Genomic DNA, 9263 nt, shown 5'->3' on the forward strand with positions numbered 1-9263 from the left:
CCATCATGGTTGAGCTTCCCATCTCTCCACCAGTGAAGCCCATTGTGGTTGAGCTGCCCATCTCTCCACCAGTGAAGCCCATCGTGGCTGAGCTGCACATCTCTCCACCAGTGAAGCCCATCATGGTTGAGCTTCCCATCTCTCCACCAGTGAAGCCCATCGTGGCTGAGCTGCCCATCTCTCCACCAGTGAAGCCCATCGTGGCTGAGCTGCCCATCTCTCCACTAGTGAAGCCTGTCATATTTGAGCTTCCCATCTCTCCACCAGTGAAGCCCATCGTGGCTGAGCTGCCCATCTCTCCACCAGTGAAGCCTGTCATGGTTGAGTTTCCCATCTCTCCACCAGTGAAGCCCATTGTGGTTGAGCTGCCCATCTCTCCACCGGTGAAGCCCATCGTGGCTGAGCTTCCCATCTCTCCACCAGTCAAGCCCATCGTGGCTGAGCTGCCCATCTCTCCACCAGTGAAGCCCATCATGGTTGAGCTTCCCATCTCTCCACCAGTGAAGCCCATCTTGGTTGAGCTTCCCATCTCTCCACCAGTGAAGCCCATCGTTGCTGAGCTGCCCATCTCTACACCAGTGAAGCCCATCATGGTTGAGCTTCCCATCTCTCCACCAGTGAAGCCCATTGTGGTTGAGCTGCCCATCTCTCCACCAGTGAAGCCCATCGTGGCTGAGCTGCCCATCTCTCCACCAGTGAAGCCCATCATGGTTGAGCTTCCCATCTCTCCACCAGTGAAGCCCATTGTGGTTGAGCTGCCCATCTCTCCACCAGTGAAGCCAATCATGGTTGAGCTTCCCATCTCTCCATCAGTGAAGCCCATCGTGGTTGAGCTTCCCATCTCTCCACCAGTGAAGCCAATCATGGTTGAGCTTCCCATCTCTCCACCAGTGAAGCCCATCATGGTTGAGCTTCCCATCTCTCCACCAGTGAAGCCCATCGTAGCTGAGCTGCCCATCTCTCCACTAGTGAAGCCCGTCATGTTTGAGCTTCCAATCTCTCCACCAGTGAAGCCCATCGTGGCTGAGCTGCCCATCTCTCCAATTATGAAGCATGTCATGTTTGAGCTGAACGGTCTGCTGAAGCAACATAAAAAAAGACAAAAAGACATGGAAACTTCAGTTCCACAGACCAAAACTACTCCACCTCCTCCCTGCCTATCAGATGATTTCCCTCCACCACAGGGTTGCCAAAGGGCCCAGAATTGGTTCGATTCACCTCCACCACAGGGTTGCCAAAGGGCCCAGAATGTCTTCCATTCACCTCCACCACAGGGTTTCCAAAGGGCCAAGGATTTCAAATATTCAGGTTATCCAGGTACAACTACCAAAGCTGGGCCTGGAATATCAGACACTGCCCTGGCTCACATGCTCAGACCTCTCTCACCGATGTGTGTGCCGGAAGGTAAGTGACCTTTTGGATAGTAAATATCCTCTCTACTCTTGTAACAAGCCTGATTGGGCTGGTGAGCAAAATAATGTCCACCATTGACTACTCTATATCCTAACAGGGTTCAGACTTCAATTAATGTTTTTTTTCTCTAGCACAGGGTTTACATTTAGTTAACAATTGATTAAGACTCTCCTGAATTGTGTTCAGATTATGGTGAATGGGACTCTGTTGGGATCACATGTCCACCCCTGGGACTTCTACGTTTGTTGACTCTTCCCCTGGACATTTTAAGGCTTTTTTTAGGTACTACATGATTTTATCCAGCTCACCTTTTTGCCACAACAATCCAAATTAATCTATTTTAGTCAATGTAATTCTGAGGTTGATATAAGTGCACCTTTTCAACAGTAAACTATGTTTGTGGTAAGGGATGTCACTAATTTTCTCTTTCTCACATAGGCTATTTTGCCAGAAAAAAAGGATGCAGTGGAGCATAGCATACTTAGAAAAAAGTAATAAACTCAAGCATCTTGTGCTTATAATACTTCTTATAAAATCCAATGAGACAAAGTTTGCTTATGCCTGTTATTTATTCATTGTAACTACAGTAGATGTTAAACCAGCGCTCCCACACTATCAGTCCATTGGATACCAAAGATACCAAAATTATGTGTGAATCCGTAGCCAGTTTAAATGTTTGTATTTCTGTGATATTGGTAGGTTTTTCTAAGAGGAATAAACCCACACAAATAAGGTGATGGACATCCCATATCAAGATTACATTGCCCACATAATTGATGTCCTGCTTTTCCCACCATTGCATGTGAAAACATAATTTCTCTATCTCAGACACGAAAAGAGTGATTCAACCTAACACTATCAGAGTCCCATTGTTGATAGACTAACACGTGGAGGACGTGAGCTGATGCTGGCTGCTGGCACAATGTCAGATCCAGACATATCCCTTAGGAGGTGGGTGGACTTGAGCTATCATTTCATCAGCAACAGGCCTGGCTATCTCCAAGACAGATTCAATCTCATGTTATCACTTTAGCTATCTGGATTATCTCACTAATCTCGAAATCCAAAATTATATAGTAACAGGTCACTGAAAACGTACACATAAAGAGATTAGTGGTCATCAAAGTATGTAGGTTTGCATTAGAGTAATTTCAAGTCCAGATCAAACAGTTCCTCAAAGAGAAGGACAACATGACATGGTTGACCCACATCAGAGTAACTGCATAACTCAAGGCGATGTAGAGTTTCTGAGTGGCCAAAGACATGGCAAGCTGTTGTGTTTGAAAAGGAAAGGAATCTCCGGTACACTGGTTCTCGTATGATCCACAATGTGTATAATGGATCTCAAATCTCCCCTCTGTTTTCTATATATAGCATCCATTACATTTCAATCAATCAAAGAAATACACCAAACCACTCACATAAGAATACAAGTAAAATGTATGAGCTTTTATCTGAGGATCAATTGTATATTAAGTTGGACCTGTTTCATTTAGCACAAGTGAAACCAAACTCTTATCTGTGCTCCATCCAGTTCAGTAGAAACACATTTGTTTCCATCAACAAAGGATAAATGCTTACTGCCTCATTACTTACATGGCTGCTGATATGACCTTTCCCAGGGATTTGTACAATACACCTTTGGGCGATAACAAAACAAGGGAAAGAGGACAGGATGGTGCACCACTATCCATGCTATGGAGGTCATTGCAATGAACTGCTGCCCTGTTATAGAGTCATTAGGTAAAATTTCCCTAATCACACAACTCGTCAGCAGGATGCTATGTTTTCAGAGGCCAATGGAGGTAGAGGAATCAATCAAACGTCACATAGCCCAGCTAACCAACCTTAGTTAGGAACATGCAGAATATTTTTGTACATTTTTATTTCACCTTTATTTAACCAGGTAAGCCAGTTGAGAACAAGTTCTCATTTACAACTGCAAACTGGCCAAGATAAAGCAAAGCAGTGCGATAAAAACAACAACAGAGTTACATATGGGGTAAAACAAAACATAAAGTCAAAACTACAACAGAAAATATATATACAGTGTGTGCAAATGTAGCAAGTTATGGAGGTAAGGCAATAAATAGGCTATAGTGCAAAATAATTACAATTAGTATTAACACTGGAATGATAGATGTGCAAGAGATGATGTGCAAATAGAGATGAACGGCCCATCTCTCCAGTGGTAGCTGAGTCTCTTCAGAGATTTGACGTAGGCTACTCACTCCAAACTGTCCCTTTTAATTTGTACATCACGGTCGTATTTTAACTGCAATCAGCAATTCTCACGTTTATATGTTGTTGTTTTTTTACTTTAGCTTATTTAGTAAATATTTTCTTAACACTTATTTTCTTAAAACGTAATTGTTTGTTCAGGGCTTGTGAGCAAGCATTTCACGGTAAGGTCAACACCTGTTGTATTCGGTGCATTTGACAAATACAATTAATATATTTTATTTTATTTGTTTATGTCCTTTCCCAGTTTGCCCCACCACCACGGAAAAATAAGCCACTGAAGGATCTAACACAGCGACATAAAAAAACCCAGAAAGACATAGAAACTTCAGTTCCACAGGCCAGACCTACTCCAACTCCTCCCTGCCTATCGGATTATTTCCCTTCACCTACACCACAGAGATGCCAAAGGGCCCAGGATTTCTTCAATTCACCTCCACCACAGGGATGCCAATGTCCAAATGATTTCTTCAATTCACCTCCACCACAGGGATGCCAAAGGGCACAGGATTTCTTCAATTCACCTCCACCACAGGGATGCCAAAGGGCCCAGGATTTCTTCAATTCACCTCCGCCGAAGGGCCCAGGATTTCTTCAATTCACCTCCACCACAGAGATGCCAAAGGACCCAGGATTTCTTCCCTCCACCTCCAGTGAAGCCCATCGTGGCTGAGCTGCCCATCTCTCCACCAGTGAAGCCTGTCATGTTTGAGCTGCCCATCTCTTCACCAGTGAAACCCATCGTGGTTGAACGGCCCATCTCTCCACCAGTGAAGCCTGTCATGTTTGAGCTGCCCATCGCTCCAGTGGTTGCTGAGTCTCTTCAGAGATTTGAGGTAGGCTACTCACTCCAAACAGTCCCTTTTAATTTGTAAATCATAGTCCTATTTTAACTGCAACCAGCAATTCTCATGTTTATATTTCTTGTTTATGTCCTTTCCCGGTTTGCCCCACTACCGCAGAAAAATAAGCAGCTGAAGGGTCTGAAACAGCAACATAAAAAAAGACAAAAAGACATGGAAACTTCAGTTCCACAGACCAAAACTACTCCACCTCCTCCCTGCCTATCGGATTATTTCCCTCCACCACAGGGAGGCCAAGGGGCCCAGGATTTCTTCAATTCACCTCCACCACAGGGATGCCAATGGCCAAAGGATTTCTTCAATTCACCTCCACCACAGGGATGCCAAAGGGCACAGGATTTCTTCAATTCACCTCCACCACAGGGATGCCAAAGGGCCCAGGATTTCTTCAATTCACCTCCACCACAGGGATGACAAAGGGCCCAGGATTTCTTCAATTTACCTCCACCACAGGGTTGCCAAAGGGCCCAGAATTTATTCGATTTACCTCCACCACAGGGTTGCCAAAGGGCCAAGGATTTCTTCAATTCACCTCCACCACAGGGTTTCCAAAGAGCCCAAAATGGAGTTAACCCATATTCAATGAAAGTAGGTGATTATGCTTTAGCTAGCTCACATTTCACACACACACACACAGAGAGAGAGAGAGAGAGAGAGACAGAGAGAGAGAGAGAATTGTCAGCTAGTCATATACCTTATATAACACTGATTTCCATTCGTAACAGGTGCTCCAATTAGCAAATATTCAGGTTATCCAGGTACAACTACCAAAGCTGGGCCTGGAATATCAGACACTGCCCTGGCTCACATGCTCAGACCTCTCTCACCGATGTGTGTGCCGGAAGGTAAGTGACCTTTTGGATAGTAAATATCCTCTCTACTCTTGTAACAAGCCTGATTGGGCTGGTGAGCAAAATAATGTCCACCATTGACTACTCTATATCCTAACGGGGTTCAGACTTCAATTAATGTTTTTTTTCTCTAGCACATGGTTTACATTTATTTAACAATTGATTAAGACTCTCCTGAATTGTGTTCAGATGATGGTGAATGGGACTCTGGTTGGGATCACATGTCCACCCCTGGGACTTCTACATGTGTTGACTCTTCCCCTGGACATTTTAAGGCTTTTTTAGGTACTACATGATTTAATCCAGCTCACCTTTTTGCCAAAACAATCCAAATTAATCTATTTTAGTCAATGTAATTCTGAGGTTGATATAAGTGCACCTTTTCAACAGTAAACTATGTTTGTGGTAAGGGATGTCACTAATTTTCTCTTTCTCACATAGGCTATTTTGCCAGAAAAAAAGGATGCAGTGGAGCATAGCATACTTAGAAAAAATAAATAAACTCAAGCATCTTGTGCTTATAATACTTCTTATAAAATCCAATGAGACAAAGTTTGCTTATGCCTGTTATTTATTCATTGTAACTACAGTAGATGTTAAACCAGCGCTCCCACACTATCAGTCCATTGGATACCAAAGATACCAAAAGTATGTGTGAATCCGTAGCCAGTTTAAATGTTTGTATTTCTGTGATATTGGTAGGTTTTTCTAAGAGGAATAAACCCACACAAATAAGGTGATGGACATCCCATATCAAGATTACATTGCCCACATAATTGATGTCCTGCTTTTCCCACCATTGCATGTGAAAACATAATCTCTCTATCTCAGACACGAAAAGAATGATTCAACCTAACACTATCAGAGTCCCATTGTTGATAGACTAACACGTGGAGGACGTGAGCTGATGCTGGCTGCTGGCACAATGTCAGATCCAGACATATCCCTTAGGAGGTGGGTGGACTTGAGCTATCATTTCATCAGCAACAGGCCTGGCTATCTCCAAGACAGATTCAAACTCATGTTATCACTTTAGCTATCTGGATTATCTCGCTAATCTCGAAATCCAAAATGATATAGTAACAGGTCACTGAAAACGTACACATAAAGAGATTAGTGGTCATCAAAGTATGTAGGTTTGCATTAGAGTAATTTCAAGTCCAGATCAAACAGTTCCTCAAAGAGAAGGACAACATGACATGGTTGACCCACATCAGAGTAACTGCATAACTCAAGGCGATGTAGAGTTTCTGAGTGGCCAAAGACATGGCAAGCTGTTGTGTTTGAAAAGGAAAGGAATCTCCGGTACACTGGTTCTCGTACGATCCACAATGTGTATAATGGATCTCAAAACTCCCCTCTGTTTTCTATATATAGCTTCCATTACATTTCAATCAATCAAAGAAATACACCACACCACTCACATAAGAATACAAGTAAAATGTATGAGCTTTTATCTGAGGATCAATTGTATATTAAGTTGGACCTGTTTCATTTAGCACAAGTGAAACCAAACTCTTATCTGTGCTCCATCCAGTTCAGTAGAAACACATTTGTTTCCATCAACAAAGGATAAATGCTTACTGCCTCATTACTCACATGGCTGCTGATGTGACCTTTCCCAGGGATTTGTACAATACACCTTTGGGCGATAACAAAACAAGGGAAAGAGGACGGGATGGTGCACCACTATCCATGCTATGGAGGTCATTGCAATGAACTGCTGCCCTGTGATAGAGTCATTAGGTAAAATGTCCCTAATCACACAACTCGTCAGGAGGATGCTATGTTTTCAGAGGCCAATGGAGGTAGAGGACTCAATCAAACGTCACATAGCCCAGCATATCCAACCTTAGTTAGGAACATGCAGAATATTTTTTTACAATTTTATTTCACCTTTATTTAACCAGGTAAGCCAGTTGAGAACAAGTTCTCATTTACAACTGCGAACTGGCCAAGATAAAGCAAAGCAGTGCGATAAAAACAACAACACAGAGTTACATATGGGGTAAAACAAAACATAAAGTCAAAAAATACAACAGAAAATATATATACAGTGTGTGCAAATGTAGCAAGTTATGGAGGTAAGGCAATAAATAGGCTATAGTGCAAAATAATTACAATTAGTATTAACACACGGAATGATAGATGTGCAAGAGATGATGTGCAAATAGAGATACTGGGGTGCAAATGAGCAAAATAAATAACAATATGGGGATGAGGTAGTTGGGTGGGCTAATTTCAGATGGGCTGTGTACAGGTGCAGTGATCGGTAAGGTGCTCTGACAACTGATGCTTAAAATTAGTGAGGGAGATAAGAGTCTCCAGCTTCAGAGATTTTTGCAATTCGTTCCAGTCATTGGCAGCAGAGAACTGGAAGGAATTGCGGCCAAAGGAGGTGTTGGCTTTGGGGATGACCAGTGAGATATACTTGCTGGAGCGCATACTACGGGTGGGTGTTACAACAAGGAGCATATGGAATTAGAAAGCATTAAACACTTTTGATCCATTTATATTTTGAAACATGCACACCATGTGGTTGTACAGAACGTGTCCCCATATAATTAAATAGAACAGAATAGCCATTATTTTGCTGAAACGAAAGGCTCTGTGTATGGTGCAGTAGCTGTCCTTTCAGCACCACTCCCAATCATTAGGACGCTGGCGCCCAACTGGAAATCCACATGCATCAAAACATTTAGCCTATGTATCAATGCGCTTTAAAAGCAACATAACAATTTAGTAATTTTGCTGTAGGCCTATCTAATATTTGTTTCATTAATTAGTTCGTCATTAGTTCATTAGTTCGTCACCTCCCCTTTGTAACAAATGGCATACCCCACACCATCCAAGTCAACCTACATTTACATTCACACATTCTTGTATTCTGTCTTCAATCTCTAAGAAAGTGACGGCTTCATGTCTGAAACAAATCTGTTAATCCTTATGTTCTAGAGCTGGGGTTTAACATCTACCACCCTGTCTCAGCAGATAAGCAATCAGCTAACAGCAAAGCTAACATTTATTCGCGGTCATCCCTTGTGATTGAGTCTGTCATTATAAGCTACCAATAGACACTGGTAATGCAGACAGACTAAACATTTCCTATGCACGTTCCCTATGCGTGTTCCCTATAGGTGTTCCCATAAATAGAACAGAATAGTAATTTAATGTGTTGCTGTGTGTTCCCTTGAAACCTATTTTGTCTTGTTGGCTAGGCCTAGGCTACTAGTGGAACATTTGCGGGAAATATTTAGAAACAATCAATCGAGACAAATGTGAGTGACCAAAACTTTACGATAAATTGTTTATTGATTTTCAATTATAAACAAACACAAGGAAGTAGCCAAATATTTGACTCAAATGAACAACCCGTCCCATGTCAATAGTGGTCGCGTGCAGTGTAATTACTTACATTATGACTCAAAGTAGAGTTAAAACATTTACAGAATGAGCTACATAATCTCTGTGAGTTCCAATCTGACGATTAGTATTGTGACGTTATCTAGCCTATAAATAACCCCGAGCAATCGATTTTCGTTTATTAGTAGCAACGAATTGTTTCTGGAGACTACTACTTGGATCACTCTTTGAAACCATTACGGTCTGTTGTTCCGGATGTTGGAGACCTTACCGTAAATTTTACCGGAGATGTTGGATGGTGCGTCTGTGTTGAAGATAGGCTAACCATGGATCCAGCAACTATGGATCCATATAATGTGAGTAATCAAACACCTCACTCTGGAGCAGGGCGGTAGCGAGTAGCATATTTAGCTCTGGTTCAGGGCGGTAGTGTGAGTTTCTCCACACTATCACCATTGACCAGAGTTAGCAAGTACCCAGTGATTTTTGTTGTTGTTGATTTCAAGTTGAATTCACCTTAGTTGACAACTCA

The 9263-nt window shown here is 42.3% G+C and overlaps 1 long non-coding RNA gene across 1 annotated transcript; it reads left to right on the plus strand.

Annotated features, from left to right (window-relative positions):
• The first annotated feature begins 5251 nt into the window (after nucleotides 1–5251).
• On the plus strand, nucleotides 5252–5876 carry LOC311117015. The gene is made up of 3 exons (XR_014611545.1): nucleotides 5252–5362; nucleotides 5558–5653; nucleotides 5810–5876. It is a non-coding gene; the product is annotated as an uncharacterized lncRNA (long non-coding RNA).
• Nucleotides 5877–9263: the final 3387 nt, after the last annotated feature.

This window comes from Coregonus lavaretus, assembly GCF_964263955.1.
Source record: "Coregonus lavaretus genome assembly, contig: HAP1_SCAFFOLD_941, whole genome shotgun sequence".
Classification (NCBI taxonomy): domain Eukaryota; kingdom Metazoa; phylum Chordata; class Actinopteri; order Salmoniformes; family Salmonidae; genus Coregonus; species Coregonus lavaretus.